This window comes from Antechinus flavipes, chromosome 2 (genome assembly GCF_016432865.1).
Source record: "Antechinus flavipes isolate AdamAnt ecotype Samford, QLD, Australia chromosome 2, AdamAnt_v2, whole genome shotgun sequence".
Classification (NCBI taxonomy): domain Eukaryota; kingdom Metazoa; phylum Chordata; class Mammalia; order Dasyuromorphia; family Dasyuridae; genus Antechinus; species Antechinus flavipes.
Window position 1 is genome coordinate 392,503,782 of NC_067399.1, and position 19,008 is coordinate 392,522,789.

Here is a 19,008-nt window from a genome sequence, read left to right on the forward strand (position 1 = left end):
TGTGTGTATATGTATATTATGTATGCATGTATATGTACTTTATTGAAGACACTGACAATACTTTTTTTTTTTCTTGTTGACTCTCTGGGTTCCCTACATTCCTTTTTCTTTAAACAATCATATTATCTTCAAATAGAGGTAATGTCTTCTCCTATTTCTACATTAGTCACACCCTCAATATTTTTTCTTATCTTTGTTCTAGAATGTTAGCCAAAGCAATAAGATAAAAATAGTGATATCAATAAGCTTTCTTACCTTATCACTGATAATAGCTGGAAAGTTTCTAGAGTACCTCCATTACAAATATGCAATATATTCTTCCCTCAGAGCCCCAAAGAGAAGAATGACAACAAAATTTTATCCTTTTCATGGCTTCTGGAGTTGTCCTAGAGTGTGCTGGAGCCAGCTAAAACCTGCCACTGTTAAATTTTTCAGTGTTTTTATTTATTCTTTGGAAATTGACAAATGCTAGGAATCAGGCCTTGACATTGTTTTGTGGATTGTTTAGACTTAAGAAAGCATTAACAATACAGATTAAATTTAAATAGATAATTGTTAAACATTTACCAGCATATACTCCAGGACTACCCTATTTTCCGCAGAAACTGAGCATTCCATCATCTAGGTCTAGCTAGTGATTTGGGAACATCAAGGGGATAGTGGAATTGGGCAAATGTCCACATTGATCCTCGACGGTAATACTTTATTTCTATCTAGCTATAGATGACCCTGCTCTGCAATGAGGATTGATGTCTGTGCCAGAAATATCATTTCCACTATAGTTCTGACATTTCTGGCACTATTCTTACTCTTCATAATTATTTTACTTTAGAAAATCCACTATGAGCTTGAAATATTTGGTTTTCCTCACCATATGGAACTGATAGTTAAGATCTGGGACTCGGTCCTTCTGAAAAATGAAAATGAATACTAGGATTTCTCATTTTTATTCTTCTCTCTATTTGATCATTATTTCAAGGGGCCATTACATTACTTGATGCCTTTCTGTTTTTCTTTTTCTTTTATTTGCACTAAGCTCTTTTTCTAGTCTTGCTTATTCTGGATCCTCATCTCCCAAAGGTAAGGACTCTCCACTAGAGGTTCTGAAGACTTAAGTAATAAAAGGTCATTTAGAAGGTTCTGTCACCAAGGTGTGGGATATGATAGGAATACCAGGTGAGGGTACAGGAGTCTGTGACAATTCCATTCCCACCCTAGAATGAAATTCCATTCAGAATGTGAGCATTATATCACCACATTACTCAGATTGGTTTACTTTAATTTTTTTTGTTTGCTACATTTACATTTTAAGGATTGCCCAACTGTGTTTTTTTTTTGGGTTTTTTGCAAAAGGGATATTTGGAAGTCATCAGTTTTACTAAATGCTTATTTACCCCATGAGTGTTCCTACTTTCTAGTGTGGTATTTGTTTTTTTTTGTTTGCTTGTTTGGGTTTTTTTTTTCTTTTGTTTTGTTTTTTATGTTTCATTTTCTTTTCTTTTCTTTTTTTTTTTATTTAATAATAACTTTGTATTGACAGAATCCATGCCAGGATAATTTTTACACGACATTATCCCTTGCAATCACTTATGTTTCGTTTTTTCCCCTCCCTCCCTCCTCCCCCCCCCCCCCAGGATGGCAAGCAGTCCTATATATGTTAAATATGTTGCAGTATATCCTAGATACAATACATATTTGCAGAACCGAACAGTTCTCTTGTTGCACAGGGAGAATTGGATTCAGAAGGTAAAAATAACTCGGGAAGAAAATCAAAAATGCAAATAGTTCACATTCATTTCCCAGTATTCCTTCTTTGGGTGTAGCTGTTTCTGTCCATCATTTCTCCAATGAAACTCCGTTAAGTCTCTTTGTCAGAGAAATCCACTTCCATCAGAATACATCCTCATACAATATCGTTGTCGAAGTGTATAATGATCTCCTGGTTCTGCTCATCTCACTTAGCATCAGTCCATGTAGGTCTCTCCAAGCCTCTCTGTATTCATCCTGCTGGTCATTCCTTACAGAGCAATAATGTTCCATGACATTCATATACCACAATTTACCCAGCCATTCTCCAATTGATGGGCATCCATTCATTTTCCAGTTTCTAGCCACTACAAACAGGGCTGCTACAAACATTTTGGCACATACAGGTCCCCTTCCCTTTTTTAGTATCTCTTTGGGGTATAAGCCCAATAGAATTTATGTTTCATTTTCAAAGAGGACCATGATATCAGGGAATTGAAGCCAAAGTCGATTGAATTTGAGTAAGGAAGGGCTGTACAAAGTTACCTGCCTCACTTGGCTCCAGTGGCCAAGGAGTCAGTGGGCCAGGACCACTGGAGATGGCTCTTGATGAAATGGGAGACCTTACCCTTTTTTCTTTTTTCTTTTTTTAGGGCATTGTTTTTTAAATTTTTTTTTTTGACAATTGCAAAACCTTTTATTCCAATTTTTCCCCTCCTCCCCTCTACCCCCTCCCCCAGATAGAAAGTAGACCAATATATGTTAAATATGTTAAAGTATATGTTAAATACAGTATATGTACATGTTGGAATCTTTACAAACTGTTAAGTCATTAGAATTGATAGAGACAATAATTATTTAATTTAGCATGGTTCAGTATCACTGATCTGATCTTACAAGGAGATGTTTTGGGCCAGAATCTGAAACAAGGTACTAAGTAGAACTAATTGATACAATGCTTGTGTTCATACCAGTACTCATTGGAGTTCACAAGTATGGGAGATTCACAAAGTAAATTTTGTAACTGTGAATTCACACCTCCCTTAGATGTGCCTCCAGAAGGAGGAGTCAACTTTTGAGAGATCATGTATAAAGAGGCTTTTAGCTTCGGGGAGTGAGTTACTTCGGGTTACAGAGAGTTACTTTGGAACACTGACTGGGGTTGGAGAGGATCACTCTGGGAGGAAACCTAAAAGCCCTCTCTCTGAGGCAAGAGAGATTCATTCTATTTTCCACTTGGCTGGCTGAAGGCTGAAGAAAGCAGAGGCAGAAGCAAAGGACAAAGCTGCAAGAGCTCTTAGAACCAAGCAGAGAGATAGGTCTCAACTAACCGAGCTATTCTGGAAGGAGAAAATAAATGTTTTTTTACCAGCTGGCTGCATTTTGGGTGATTATTACTCTTAACCGAAACTAAGGCTGCCTCCAGAAAACCTCCCGGAGAAACCTGCTTTCTCCCAGAGAGAACCATTATATTAAAGAAGAAGAACACCACATGTACACATATCCATAAAGTTATTTTGCTGTACAAGAAGAATTGGACTTTGAAATAACGTACACTTAACCTGTGAAAGAAATAAAAAATGCAGGCAGACAAAAATAGAGGGATTGGAAATGCTATGTAGTGGTTCACATTCATTTCCCATAGTTCTTTCATTGGATGCAGCTGGTTCTCTTCATTATTGAACAAATGGAACTGATTTGGTTCATCTCATTGTTGAAGAGGGCCACATCCATCAGAATTGATCATCATATAGTATTGTTGTTGAAGTATATAATGATCTCCTGGTTCTCCTCATTTCACTCAGTAACAGTTCATGTAAGTCTCTCCAGGCCTTTCTGAAATCATCCTGCTGGTCATTTCTTTCTTTCTTTTTCTTTTTATTGACAGAACCCATGCCAGGGTAATTTTTTTACAAAATTATCCCTTGCATTCACTTCTATTCTGATTTTTCCCCTCCCTCCCTCCACCTCCTCCCTCAGATGGCAAGCAGTCCTATATATGTTAAATATGTCACAGTATATCTTAGATACAGAAGGCAGAAATAACCTGGGAAGAAAAACCAAAATGCAAACAGTTTGCATTCATTTCCCAGTGTTCTTTCTTTGGGTGTAGCTGCTTCTGTCCATCATTGATCAATTGAAACTGTTAGGTCTCTTTGTTAAAAAAATCCACTTCCATCAGAATACGTCCTCATACAGTATCATTGTTGAAGGATATAATGATCTCCTGGTTCTGCTCATTTCACTTATCATCAGTTCATGTAAGTCTTGCCAGTCCTCTCTGTATTCATCCTGCTGGTCATTTCTTACAGAACAATAATATTCCATAATATTCATATACCACAATTTACTCAACCATTCTCCAATTGATGGGCATCCATTCATTTTCCAGCTTCTAGTCACTACAAACAGGGCTGCCACAAACATTTTGGCACATACAGGTCCCTTTCCTTTCTTTAGTATCTCTTTGGGGTATAAGCCCAGTAGAAACACTGCTGGATCAAAGGGTATGCACAGTTTGATAAGTTTTTGAGCATAGTTCCAAATTGCTCTCCAGAATGGCTGGATGTATTCACAATTCCACCAACAATGTATCAGTGTCCCAGTTTTCCCACATCCCCTCCAACATTCCGCATTATCTTTCCCTGTCAATCTAGCCAATCTGACAGGTGTGTAGTGGTATCTCAGAATTTTCTTAATTTGCATTTCTCTAATTAATAATGACTTGGAGCATCTTTTCATATGGCTAGAAATACTTTCAATTTCTTCATCTGAAAATTGTCTGTTCACAAACTTTGACTATTTATCAATTGGAGAATAGCTTGATTTCTCATAAATTAGAGTTAATTATATATTTTGGAAACAAAATTTTGGAAAAAGTCTTGATCTTTTGTTTTTCCAGATGGATTTTGTTGTTATTTTTTCTAGGTCATTAAAATAGTTTTTTGGGAATCTGATTGGTATAGCACTAAATAAATAGTTTAGTTTAGGTAGTAGTGTCATCTTTATTATATTTGCTCTACCTATCCAAGAGTACTTAATATTTTTCCAGTTGGTTAGATCTGACTTTATTTGTGTGGAAAGTATTTTGTAGTTTTGCTCATATAGTTCCTGACAGATAGTTCCTTGGCAGATAGATTCCCAAATATTTTATTCTATCGGCAGTTACTTTAAATGGAATTTCTCTTTCTAACTCTAACTGTTGGATTTTGTTAGTGATGTATAAGAATGCTGATGACTTATGTGAGTTTATTTTGTATCCTGCAACTTTGCTAAAGGTGTGGATTATTTCTCATAGCTTTTTAGTAGAATCTCTGGGGTTCTCTAAGTATACCATCACATCATCTGCAAAGAGTGATAATTTGAAGACCTTGCCCTTTTTAAGCTAAGGGCTGCAACAAGTTTTCTAAATCTGACTGAGGCTGCACTCATTCAGTGAGTAAGGCAAATTACCAATAAAGGCAAAGCATTTCCTTTTTCACCTAGTCCAAAAAAATCTAAATAAAAAAACAAATCCTTCCCAGATGTTATTTTTTGGTACAAACCACTTTATCTTGCTTTTTATATATCCCATATGTCAGTCATTCCTTTCTTCTAACATTTTTAGTGATGCAAATTTTTAATTAAAAATTTTTTAATAATATTTTATTCTAAATACATGTGAAGATTCAACATTCATTTTTGTAAGATTTTGTATTCCATATTTTTCTCCCCCTTCCTATCTGCTCCCTCTCAAAGACAGCAAGCAATATAGGTTAAATATATACAATTCTTTTAAAAGTATTTCCATATTTGTCATATTGTACAAGAAAAATCAGACCAAAAGGGAGAAAAAAATCAGAAAAAACAAACAAAAAAGTGAAAATTGTGTGCTTCAGTACACTTAGTTTTCATAGTTCTCTCTCTGGATACAAATGTAATTTTCCATCCCTTGTATATTGGAATTGTCTTGGATCATTGCATTACTGATAAGAACCAAGTCCATCATAGTTGATTTTCATATAATCTTGCTGTTACTGTGTACAATATTCTCCGGGTTCTGTTCATTTCACTCAACATCACTCATGTAAGTCTTTCCAAGTTTTCCTGAAATCAGCCTCCTCATCATTTCTTATAGAGCACTAATATTCTATTACATTTATATAAAATAATTTATTCAATCATTCCCCAATTAATGAGTATCCCCTAAATTTCCAGTTTTTTGCACTACAAAAAGAGCTGCTACAAACATTTTTGCATGTGTGGGGCTTTTTCCCTTTTTTATGGTATCTTTGGTATACAGTCCTAGTAGTAATAAGACTGCTGAATCAGAGGGTGTGCAGTTTTATAGCTTTCTGGGTATAGTTGCAAATTGTTGTCCAAAATGGCTGGATCATTTTACAGCTCCACCATCAATATTAGCAAATACCAAAATATATTAAAAAATACCAGCAAAACCAGTAATATTTGTTCTTTGTAATTCTGACCGCAGGCTTCTTGAAATGGATTAGATAACTGCTAGCATCTCTTTCAAAAAACTATCTGGAATAAAACTAGAAGGGAATTGCATCAACAGAAGTGGTCAAAGGTTTTTTGATTTTGGTTTTAGACACATGACATACACATCATGATAATGTCACATATAGGTATGGCTCAGAACTATAGCACTAACAAGAACCATGTCTTTTTTTTCCCCCTTTACTATGGGTTTCCCCTGGCAACATCAGAATTGACTTTATATCTAGGTATTCACACACACACACACACAAATGGAACCTCAGATAGATACTGAAAAGTTGAGATGATTAAATATAGGACAGGATTAATTTAATGGTATAAAAATGCTGGACTACTTGCATTTGAACCCACAGAATCAAAATAATGCTCCTTTCCTCCCAGATGAGTTGTTCTTAGGTATATTGCTCCATCATCTCCTTGATATCATAGTCCTCTTTAAGAACAAAGGACAAACAACAATAATCCTTCAGACTAACTCTTTTGGGATTAAGGTGTCTGATTAGGAGAAAACAGGGTCACTAGAGTCAACCCTACTCTCCAAGATGGGCAACTTACTGTGCCTCTGACTCAGTTTCCTCAACAGTAAAATGAAGATAACAATAATAGTATCTATTTCCCAGAATTGTTGTGAGAATCAAATGAGATAATGTTAGAAAGTGCTTATCACAGTGTCGCCTATCCTTAGAGGAGAAAGAGGGTGAGAAAGATAAAGGAAATTGCCTAATCCTGCCTTAACAAATATTTTTGTCCAGTTCTAGATGATAGCATTTTTATTTGTTGAGCAACTAATTATGATAATTATCATCATGATGATGAAAATAATTCACATTTAGTGTGTTCAGTTTGAAAATATTTTTTGCTTATAATAATCCTGTGAGATAGGTATTATAAGTATTAACCATCCCTCTCCCCCACCCCCCTTTTTATGTCTCTCTCTAGATGAGAAAACTGAAGTTCTGAAAATTTATTCAAGTTCTCCATGACTGTATAATTGATAAGAATTCATAGTAGAATTTGAACCCAGTTCAAACACAATACCACTTAAATCAAAATTGTTTACAGATACCCTATTCAAGGAATATTGTTTTTCTCTGTTCAACTATACTAACAAAATAAAATTATTCAACAATCAATGCAGTATACTAGGTTTACTTGCTGACTATATACAGAACTCATGAAGATAGCAATGCATATATTTTGGGGTTGTTTCAAGCTAGCTTTATATCCACCATAATGGGTCAGCTGCTATTTCTCTCCATTTCCAGGGTGAGAATTGTAATAATAGTAATAACTAACAAAGCACTTACTATATATACCCAGAACTGTGCTGAGTACAATTATTATTTCTTGTTTCTACAAAATTTATTTATTTAAAACTTAAAATACAAAATATAAAAAGGAAAAATCCAGACATTGTCATGTACCCAGTAGAACATCAAGGAGAACTCAAAATTATAATAATTTTCCATTATAATAGTGGATAATAATAATAATACATTTCTATTTCAAGAAAACACTTATAATAGATACACATACACACACATACCCGCAATACACATATCTCTATAAACACACACACACACACACACACACACACACACACACAGATAGACATTCATCTAAATCGAAATTAATATGGCTAACATAATGTAGATTTTTCTTGAGTGTTTAAGTTTGACTTTGAAATCAATGATTACTATCCCTTCTTTTTTTTCTAATAATTTATACTTCTGATCATTGTTATTCTGTGTGTGTGTATCTCTTATTTCCTATGCCTATGAACTCTTCTACTTTAATTCTACTTCTTAACTTGCCTTGCTATTATTTAGCCACCCCCTCCCATGGATCTCTCCCTTATTTTCTCTCCCCATCCCTTCTTTCTCTCTTTACCCTATTTCCATTAATCTACATCACTCCTATTAATCTTATCCCACTCCTATTAATCTAAACACCTTTCTATACCCCATTTTATCTTATTCTCTTCCTCTTTATTTCTTTATAGATTTTGGAGGGTGCTATATTAAGTGTGTACACACACACACACACAGACAGACATATACATATATATTTGTGTATTATTTCCTGTTAAATCCATTCCTAATGTGAGTAGGTTTCCAACTCTCCTCCCCCTTCTAATTCCTATGTGTTGATTTTCTGCAACTCATTCATATAGCACAATCACTATTTTTATCTTGTCCTAGATGGTTTTGCTTTTTAGAGTCAGATTGTATTTAGCTCTGCTCCAATCTTTCTTTTGGACTACCCAATTGCTAATGTCAATCTTACACATATGGTTTATACTTCTACATGCAAAACAGTTTGTTTTTATTGAGTCCCTTGAAATTAATCTTTGACGTTCATTATTATGTTACATTTTCTATTGAATTCAGGTTTGAGACAAAATCCTGAATATATGAGAGAGATATTGAATGTCCATTTTTTTCATTCAATATGATATTTAATTTTGCTGGATATATTTTCATCTGACTGTTGACATATAATATTCCAGGAGCTGTGGTCTTTTATTGGAACTGCTGAAAAATATTGTATAATTTTAATTGTAGCTCCATATATTTGAATTGTCTTTTCTTTGTTTCTTCTAAAATTTTCTCTTTGATTTAGGGATTTATTTGATAATATTATTCCTATGTGTTTTTCTTGTAAGGTGGTAATTTTCTTTGATTATTTATGGTGTTATTGTATCAAGGTTCTTTTTTTAGTCACTACTTTTAGGTAGTCCCAATTATTCTTATATTGTCTCTTCTTGATCTGTATTCCAGATCTCTTGTTTTTCTTATATTAATTTTAAAAAATTTCATTCTTCAAATTTTATTTTGTTATTTTTTGGTCTCTTATAGCTTCATTGGCTTCCCCTTGCTCAATTCTAATTTTCAAAGAATCATTTTCTTCTTTAAGACTCTAGACTTTCATTCCTAGTTAGTTGACTTTTTTTCCTCATAATCTTCTTGTTTTTTTGGATGATTATTTAAAAAATTTTTTTCCCTCAATCTCATTTGAATTTTAAAATCTTTTTTAAGTTCTTCTATAATTCTTTTTGGGTATGTAGCCATTTAACATTGCACTTTGGGCTAGGAGAGGCTTTTTTTACTTCAATGCTCTCTGAAGAGGAACCCTGGTCTTCCCTATTTCCATAGTAACTTTCTTTGGTGGGTTCTTTCTCCTTTTCCTGCTCATCTGCTCATTTTTTTTTTTTTTTAAGTGAGAACTTAGCACCTCTAATACGAGTTTTGGAAGATAGTGTCTTACTTCACTTCAGCTTTCCCCTCTGGCCAGAAGCCCCAAACCAAAAGTTCTATATTCTTGTAAGTGCCTACAGTCAGGAGTGTCCCTGCCCCATTACTTTTGCACTCATCTGGTGTGATGGTTCCTTCTCATCTAGAGCCCTCATCTCTGTAGCTCAGCTGGGCCTGGCATGCCTAATCAGCTGAGGCTCATTCAGCCTTCTCAGATTCAGACCTCCACTCCCCACACTGTTCAAGAGTTGAAAGTTCCTGTGGTGTGCGCTGAGGTTACCTCCAAACTCAGAAAGCCCTTAGATTTCTTGCTGTTTTGGGGAACTAGTCTGGAGGTGTTTACACTTCATAGCAGTTAAAATTCCAGTTGTGGGAGGTCTTTCTACAGGTCTTCTCTGGTTGTCTCAGGAGGATCCTTCTTCTGCCCCAAGTCTTTTTTGTTTGTCACCAGCTCATGTTTTTCCCCTGAGGCACAATTTTGTTTTATTTGTGGGGGAAATTTGGAAAGCTTGGAATTTTCTGACTAATAATTCCCAGAATCCTCCTTTTTAATTATTTCACTTGATCTAACAATTTTGAGAGGTAGTTGTTATTGTTATCCCATTTTACAGAAAAGGAAACTAAGGCAAACAGAGGTTATATGATTTGTCCCGCATCATATAGCTTATAAGTGTTTGAAGCTGGATTTGGATCTTCCGGCCAAGATGGCGGAGAGGAAATACACTTCTGTGTAATCTCCGTGTTTTTCTCTCACTATTCATTTCATTTCATGCCTCTGAATTAATGCTCGACTGAAAAAAAAACCATACAATTACTTACCAAGAGAAACCATCCTTGAGACTCGTCAAGAAAGGTCTGTTTTTGCGCGAGGGCGGGGACGGTATTTGGAAGCAGTTTGCGGGCAGCAGCTGCAACCAGAGCACAGATAGCAGCTCAGAACCGGGTAGAGCGGAGAGGGGGTAGGACACGATCGCAGCCGTCTCTACGGTGAGAGCTTTGCTATAGGAGCAAGTCAGCAGCCCAGCAGAGAAGCTAAAAACACCGGGGGTGAAGAATACAATCCCAAACAGCTGGAGTCTCTCGGGACCTGGCCACCCCTCCCCCACAGTGTCTTAGCCCACTCGGATCTCAGAGCGCTCGGATCTCAGCGCGCAGGCGCCATAGCACAGTAGGACCCGTGCCTCACGAATACCCTGCCCCTCCCCCAAAGAAAGCAGCCTCCATTCAAGGGGTTTTTTTCCTTCTGTTTCTTTGATAGTTTGTCTTTGATAAATAGACAGAATGAGCAAGAAACTGAAAAAGAATTTAACCCTGGACAGCTTTTATACAGATAAAGAGCAGACTCCAAACCCTGAGGAGACTAAAAACAAACAGTTCCCAGGTGAATCCCCGAAGGAGGAGACCTTATGTCCCTCAGCACAGATGAATCTCATGGAGGAAATTAAAAAGGCTCTCACAAGGGAGCTAGAAGAAAAATGGGAAAAGGAGAGGGAGGCTCTGCAAAAGGAGAGAAAGGCTTGGCAAAAGAGCCTGGAGAAGTCAGTTAAAGAGAGAGTGGATAAAGAAACCAAATCCTTGAAAAATAGGATTAGTGAACTGGAAACAGAAAACAGCTCTCTAAAAAACAAAATTGGCGAAATGGAAAAAAATTCCACAGAACAAAAGAACTCAATTGGACAATTAGAAAAAGATCTTAAAAAAGTGAGTGAAGAAAATACCTCACTGAAAATCAGGGTCGAACAATTGGAATTGAATGACTCGAGGAGACAAGAAGAATCAGTCAAGCAAATCCAAAAAAATCAAACAATGGAAAAGGATGTGAAATACCTTCTGGGGAAGACAACAGACCTGGAAAACAGATCCAGGAGAGACAACCTGAGAATCATCGGACTTCCAGAAAAGTATGATGAAAAAAAAAGCCTGGACACTATCTTCCAGGAAATTATCAAAGAGAACTGCCCAGAAGTCATAGAAACAGAAGGTAAAATAGACATTGAAAGAATTCATCGATCCCCTACTGAAAGGGATCCTAAAATCAAAACACCAAGGAATATAGTGGCCAAATGCCAGAACCCTCAGGCAAAGGAAAAAATACTGCAAGCGGCTAGAAAAACCCAATTCAAGTATCAAGGAGCCACAATAAGGATCACCCAGGATCTGGCAGCATCCACATTAAAGGATCGAAGGGCCTGGAATATGATATTCCGAAAGGCTAAGGAACTTGGTATGCAACCAAAAATAACTTACCCAGCGAGATTGAGCATCTTTTTCCAGGGAAGAAGATGGACATTCAACGAAATAAGCGAATTTCATCTATTTCTGATGAAAAAGCCAGAACTTAACAAAAAATTTGATCTACAAGCACAGAACTCAAGAGAAATCTAAAAAGGTAAAGATTAATCTTGGGAACTATATTTCGGCTGTAAAGATGTATAAAGAATACATGTATACCTTGTTCTAGAAACTAGTTGTGGAAAGGACATTGTACTAGAAAAAAGGGAAAGTGGGGGTACTACATTTCATGAAGAGGCAAAGAAAACCTAGTATATCTGAGAGAAAGAATGGAGAGGAATGAAAATAGTGAGTATTTTACTGCTTTCAGAATTGGCATTAAGAGAAGAATTTTAGACATATTCAATCTATGGTGAAACTTCTCCCACCTCATTGAAAAGTGAGAAGGGAAAAGTGAAAAAGGAAGGAATAAGCTAAGTGGAAGGGAATACGGTAACTGGGAGGGAAAGGGGCAAGTTGGGGGGGGGAACTCTAAGGGGGGGGAGGGATACTGAAAAAGGGAGGGCTGTGAGAAGCAAGGGGAGCTCACAAGCTTAATACTGGGAAGGGGGGTAAGGGAGGGGGTAAGGGAGTAAGAAGGGAGAAAAGCATAAACCGGGGTTAACAAGATGGCAAGTAATACAGAATTGGTCATTTTAACCATAAATGTGAACGGGGTAAACTCCTCTATAAAGAGGAAGCGGTTAGCAGAATGGATTAAAAGCCAGAATCCTACAATATGTTGTATACAGGAAACACACCTGAAGCGGGGTGATACATGCAGGTTAAAGGTAAAAGGTTGGAGCAAAATCTACTATGCTTCAGGTGAAGCCAAAAAAGCAGGGGTAGCCATCCTGATCTCAGATCAAGCTAAAGCAAAAATTGATCTAATCAAAAGAGATAAGGAAGGGCACTATATCTTGCTAAAGGGTAGAATGAATAATGAAGAAGTATCTATATTAAATATATATGCACCAAGTAGTGTAGCATCTAAATTCCTAAAAGAGAAATTAAGAGAGCTGCAAGAAGAAATAGACAGTAAAACTATAATAGTGGGAGATCTCAACCTTGCACTCTCAGAATTAGATAAATCAAACCACAAAATAAATAAGAAAGAAGTCAAAGAGATAAATAGAATACTAGAAAAATTAGATATGATAGATCTCTGGAGAAAATGTAATGGGGACAGAAAGGAGTACACCTTCTTTTCAGCAGTTCATGGAACTTATACAAAAATTGATCATATATTAGGACATAAAAACCTCAAACTCAAATACAGTAAGGCAGAAATAGTGAATGCATCCTTTTCAGACCATGATGCATTGAAAATTACATTCAATAAAAAGCCACAGGAAAGTAGACCAAAAAATAATTGGAAACTAAATAATCTCATACTAAAGAATGATTGGGTGAAACAGCAAATTATAGACATAATTAATAACTTCATCCAAGAAAATGATAATAATGAGACATCATACCAAAATGTATGGGATGCAGCCAAAGCGGTAATAAGGGGAAATCTCATATCTCTAGAGGCCTATTTGTATAAAATAGAGAAAGAGAAGGTCAATGAATTGGGCTTGCAACTAAAAATGCTAGAAAAGGAACAAATTAAAAACCCCCAATCAAACACTAAACTTGAAATTCAAAAAATAAAAGGAGAGATCAATAAAATTGAAAGTAAAAAAAACTATTGAATTGATTAATAAAACTAAGAGTTGGTTCTATGAAAAAACCAACAAAATAGACAAACCCTTAGTAAATCTGATTAAAAAAAGGAAAGAGGAAAATCAAATTGTTAGTCTTAAAAATGAAAAGGGAGAACTCACCACTAACGAAGAGGAAATTAGAGCAATAATTAGGAGTTACTTTGCCCAACTTTACGCCAATAAATTCGACAACTTAAATGAAATAGAAGAATACCTCCAAAAATATAGCTTACCTAAACTAACAGAGGAAGAAGTAAATATCCTAAACACTCCTATCTCAGAAAAAGAAATAGAACAAACTATCAATCAACTCCCTAAGAAAAAAACCCCAGGACCAGATGGATTTACATCTGAATTCTATCAAACATTTAAAGATCAATTAACTCCAATGCTAAATAAACTATTTGAAGAAGTAGGGATTGAAGGAGTCCTACCAAACTCCTTTTATGACACAGATATGGTACTGATACCTAAACCAGGTAGGCTGAAAACAGAGAAAGAAAATTATAGACCAATCTCCCTAATGAATATTGATGCTAAAATCTTAAATAAAATATTAGCAAAAAGATTACAGAAAATCATCCCCAGGATAATACACTATGACCAAGTAGGATTTATACCAGGAATGCAGGGCTGGTTCAATATTAGGAAAACTATTAACATAATTGACTATATCAACAACCAACCAAACAAAAACCATATGATCATTTCAATAGATGCAGAAAAAGCATTTGATAAAATCCAACAGCCATTCCTAATAAAAACACTTGAGAGCATAGGAATAAAAGGACTTTTCCTTAAAATAGTTAGGAGCATATATTTTAAACCTTCAGTAAGCATCATATGCAATGGGGAAAAACTGGAACCTTTCCCGTAAGATCTGGAGTGAAGCAAGGTTGCCCACTATCACCATTATTATTCAATATTGTATTAGAAACACTGGCCTCTGCAATAAGAGTCGAGAAAGAGATTAAAGGAATTAGAGTAGGCAATGAGGAAACCAAACTATCACTCTTTGCAGATGATATGATGGTATACCTAGAAAACCCCAGAGATTCTACTAAAAAGCTATTAGAAATAATTCATAATTTTAGCAAAGTAGCAGGATACAAAATAAATCCCCATAAATCCTCAGCATTCTTATACACCACCAACAAAATCCAAGAGCAAGAGATACAAAGAGAAATTCCATTCAAAATAACTGTTGATAGCATAAAATATTTGGGAATCTACCTACCAAAGGAAAGTCAGGAATTATATGAGCAAAATTACAAAAAAGTTTTCACACAAATAAAGTCAGACTTAAATAATTGGAAAAATATTAAGTGCTCTTGGATAGGCCGAGTAAATATAATAAAGATGACAATACTCCCTAAACTAATCTATTTATTTAGTGCTATACCAATCAGACTTCCAAGAAAATATTTTAATGATTTAGAAAAAATAACAACAAAATTCATATGGAACAATAAAAAGTCGAGAATCTCAAGGGAATTAATGAAAAAAAAATCAAATGAAGGTGGTCTAGCTGTACCTGATCTAAAATTATATTATAAAGCAGCAGTCACCAAAACCATCTGGTATTGGCTTAGAAATAGATTAGTTGATCAGTGGAAAAGGTTAGGTTCACAAGACAGAATAGTCAACTATAGCAATCTAGTGTTTGACAAACCCAAAGATTCTAAATTTTGGGATAAGATTTCATTATTTGATAAAAACTGCTGGGATAACTGGAAATTAGTATGGCAGAAATTAGGCAAGGACCCACACTTAACACCACATACCAAGATAAGATCAAAATGGGTCCATGACCTAGGCATAAAGAATGAGATTATAAATAAATTAGAGGAACATAGGATAGTTTATCTCTCAGACTTGTGGAGGAGAAAGAAATTTGTGACCAAAGATGAACTAGAGACCATTACCAATCACAAAATAGAAAATTTTGATTATATCAAATTAAAAAGCCTTTGTACAAACAGAACAAATGCAAACAAGATTAGTAGGGAAGTAACAAACTGGGAAAACATCTTTACAATTAAAGGTTCTGATAAAGGCCTCATTTCCAAAATATATAGAGAACTGACTCAAATTTATAAAAAATCAAGCCATTCTCCAATTGATAAATGGTCAAAGGATATGAACAGACAATTTTCAGATGAAGAAATTGAAACTATTACCACTCACATGAAAGAGTGTTCCAAATCACTATTGATCAGAGAAATGCAAATTAAGACAACTTTGAGATATCACTACACTCCTGTCAGATTGGCTAAGATGACAGGAAAAAACAATGATGAATGTTGGAGGGGATGCGGGAAAACGGGGACATTGATGCATTGTTGGTGGAGTTGTGAACGAATCCAACCATTCTGGAGAGCAATCTGGAATTATGCCCAAAAAGTTATCAAACTGTGCATACCCTTTGATCCAGCAGTGTTTCTATTGGGCTTATACCCCAAAGAGATACTAAAAAAGGGAAGGGGACCTGTATGTGCCAAAATGTTTGTAGCAGCCCTGTTTGTAGTGGCTAGAAACTGGAAAATGAATGGATGCCCATCAATTGGAGAATGGCTGGGTAAATTGTGGTATATGAATGTTATGGAATATTATTGCTCTGTAAGGAATGACCAGCAGGATGAATACAGAGAGGCTTGGAGAGACCTACATGGACTGATGCTAAGTGAGATGAGCAGAACCAGGAGATCATTATACACTTCGACAACGATATTGTATGAGGATGTATTCTGATGGAAGTGGATTTCTCTGACAAAGAGACTTAACTGAATTTCATTGGAGAAATGATGGACAGAAACAGCTACACCCAAAGAAGGAATACTGGGAAATGAATGTGAACTATTTGCATTTTTGATTTTCTTCCCGAGTTATTTTTACCTTCTGAATCCAATTCTCCCTGTGCAACAAGAGAACTGTTTGGTTCTGCAAATATGTATTGTATCTAGGATATACTGCAACATGTTTAGCATATATAGGACTGCTTGCCATCCTGGGGGGGGGGAGGAGGGAGGGAGGGGAAAAAACGAAATATAAGTGATTGCAAGGGATAATGTCGTGTAGAAATTATCCTGGCATGGATTCTGTCAATGCGAAGTTATTATTAAATAAAATAAAATTTATTATAAAAAAAAAGAAGCTGGATTTGAATCAGTCTTCTTGACTCCTAACTAAACACTCTATCCATGTGCTACCTAGCTGTCCTAAACTGTAAGCCTTGGTGATTCTATTTCTTCATTTTTATCCCTGAGCCTTGGGAAATACCAAATTATCCGTGGGTCTAGGGAGTAGTTTGTGGCTAAGGGTTAATGGCTATTTTGGGTTATTGCTGTTCAATTGTTTCTTAATTGAGTCAGTGGTCCAATTTTGGATTTGCTTGGAAAAGATACTGTTGTGGCTTTCATTGTCTTCTCCAGCTCATTCTAAAGATAAGGAAACTGAGGCAGGCAGGATCAAATGACTGGATGAGGGTCTCACAGTTAATGTGTCTAAGACCAGATTTGAACTCAGGAAAAAGAGTTTTCCTGATTCTAGGCCTGTGCTCTCTTCATTGTGTCAGCTAGCAGCTACAGGACTGAATCAGGATTTGTTTTAGGCTACAGAAATAATCTGGGACATTTTTTGTTTTTCTGTTTAAGGATAGGGTAAATGTTCACTTAATAAGCCACTGCCAAATTTGAAATATGCTAGCAATTCTTGAAAAAGAAGAGCTGAAATTGCCTTGTTGTTACTTATAAAAGGATTTGCCCAGTAGAATAAAAGTTTATTTTTTCTCTCTTAAATATTTTTTTCTCAGTAGTACCTTATTTTTCCAATTACACATAAAGATAATTTTCAACATTTATTTTTGTAAGATTTTGAGTTCCAAATTTATTCCCCCTCCCTCTCTCCCTCCTTAAGATAGCAAGCAATAGGTTATGCATGTACAATTGGTTCAAATATATTCCATATTTGTGTTGTGAAAGAAAAACCAGAACAAAAGAGAAAAAACCCACAAAACAAACAAAAAAAGGTGAAAATAGTGTGCTTCAATAAACATTCACATAATTCTCTCTTTGGATGATAATGGCATTTTCCATCCCATGTCTATTGGAATCATCTTGGATCACTGTATTCTATTGCTAAGAGCTAAGTCTATCATAGTTGAGCATCACATAATTTTGCTGTTATTATGTATTATGTTCTCTTGGTTCTGCTTGCTTTACTCAGCATCGAAGTCTTTCCAGGTTTTTCTGAAATCATCATTTCTTGTAGAATAATATTCATTAAATTCATTAACCACAACTTATTCAGCCATTCCCCAACTGAGGGGCATCGTTCAATTTCTAGTTTCTTATCACAAAAAAAAAAGGGCTTCTACAAACATTCTTGTACATGTGAGTCTCTTTCCTCTTTTGTGATCTCTTTGGTACATAAGCCCAGTAGTGAGACTGCTGAATCAAAGGATATGCACATTTTGTAAAAGTTTTATGGGTTCCAAATTGCTCTCCAGAATGGCTAGATTAGTTCACAACTCCACCAACACAGAATAAAAACTTCTTGAGGGCAGGGACAGGATTTTTGTTTTTTTGTTTTTATCTTTTTATTTCCAGTGCCTAACATACCTTAGATTCTTAATAAAGTTTTAAGTAAATTTCCAAGCAAAAAGTATATGTATGAGTAAGGGGTTAGCTTACAATGTACCTAATGCCTGACAGGAACTTTAGACATGTTGTTTTTCCCTCCCAGATGATCCTAAAAGCCATTCCAATGTTAGGACTTGAGCTACATCCCTACTTGAGTTCAATAAATATACAAACGATTCTGAGTTGTTGGTCTGTTCAGAGACAGACTACCTCTATTTGGCTAACATTATTCTAGGTCATATTACCACAACTGTATGTCTTGGAAAGTATGATGAAAAGAAATTTGACTTGTCCATAGAAAGATGCCTTGGTAACTTCAGGCTGGGTTATTGTCATGGGAAAGCTCTTCTTAGTGATTATGGTGTGATCTATGTTAGTTTGGTTTCTCCTTTATAAAGAAAGGAGTTTTTTATAAACTGAATATAGATGAAACCTGAATTAAAACAAAATAAAACAACACTGTAGCTTTCCCTTTATTATTGGAGTGGATATAGAAATGATTTTTTTCAAAGAATATCCATTTCTCAAAGGTCTATTCTAGAGCTCAATAATGTAGAGTACTTATGGGATACCAAAGGGTGGATGGTTGCAGTAAAAATCCAATATATCATTCTATCCAGGGCTTAAGGTATTCATTTTTTATTTGATGAGGTAATTGGGGTTAAGTTTCTTGCCCAGGGTCACACAACTAGTGAGTGTTTTGAGATTGGATTTGAACTCAGGTCCTCCTGACTCCAGAGCTGATGCCCTATCCACGGTGCCATCTAGCTGCCCCTTAAGGTAGTCATTGTATGCATTATGTGTATGCCCTATGCTTTGAGGGCAAAATGAAGCTATCTTTGCCTTCCCAGTCTAAAGTTCAAAGTACAACTGTGAATCTTGTTCAGTCAC